Raw genomic sequence first — 732 nt, forward strand, 5'->3', positions numbered from 1 at the left:
GCAGTCACGCCCGGATATACCCCGCAGCCACACTGATTTACACCCTTCAAACTGTAACGGCCCCACCCCAACCCTGGCTACGCGGAGGCAAGGCACTAATCTGGATCATTCACAGGCCTGTGGCCTGGCCTCTGCTGCTAAATCAGAGGCTGGAAACGAAACCGAGCCGGGTGCAGCGCAAGCAGTGCCTGTAGCACATCCGCCGCGGGTGCGCGTGCGCAAAGGGGCGAGCTAGTCTGTACATGCGCTGTCCCTTGCCCGGTGAATGGGGTAGGTGGTTGCGGGATTTGTGTCTGGCCGCGCGAGGTGGGGCCAGCTGGGAGCGGAAGCGAGGCCGCGATGCCTGGCAGCTCGGGAGCTCGAGCGGCTCGGTGCCCCCGCGGCGTCGGCGTCCGGGATTCCGGCACGCCGCAGCGCTAGGTGAGGGGTCTGCAGCCGCTACCCTTACGCCGGCCCGGCTCGGCTCAGCGGTTGTCCCGGGGAGGGGGCGACCCAGGTGCTGTGTAGGGGCCGCGCAGGGGTAGGAAGGCTGGGCACAGGCTGGACCCGCCTGGGGGCTCCGCGGAGCGGGCGAGCTCGGGGGCTGCTTCGTACGCAGCAGTTTTAAGGGCTCGGGTCCGGGGCGTGGGGAGGAGCCGTGCCGGGCGGCTCAGGCCGCCGCGTTGTGCCCTGCCGGCGCTGCGGTCGGTGTCGCCTCGGCTCCTGGTGAAGGTGCCCCAGTCACCGTGTGTC

At 69.4% G+C, this 732-nt stretch overlaps 1 protein-coding gene across 1 annotated transcript in view; it reads left to right on the top strand.

The window, feature by feature from the left end:
- Positions 1-307: 307 nt before the first annotated feature.
- Positions 308-732, top strand: part of CCDC126 (coiled-coil domain containing 126) — a 19,394-nt gene continuing 18,969 nt past the window's right edge. Inside the window, exon 1 of the mRNA XM_019534646.1 lies at positions 308-420. The gene's annotated coding sequence lies outside the window, so the exon portion shown is untranslated. The remainder of the gene's footprint in view (positions 421-732) is intronic.

The sequence above is a fragment of the Crocodylus porosus genome, unplaced genomic scaffold, assembly GCF_001723895.1.
Source record: "Crocodylus porosus isolate Cpor-Errol unplaced genomic scaffold, CroPor_comp1, whole genome shotgun sequence".
Taxonomy (NCBI): domain Eukaryota; kingdom Metazoa; phylum Chordata; order Crocodylia; family Crocodylidae; genus Crocodylus; species Crocodylus porosus.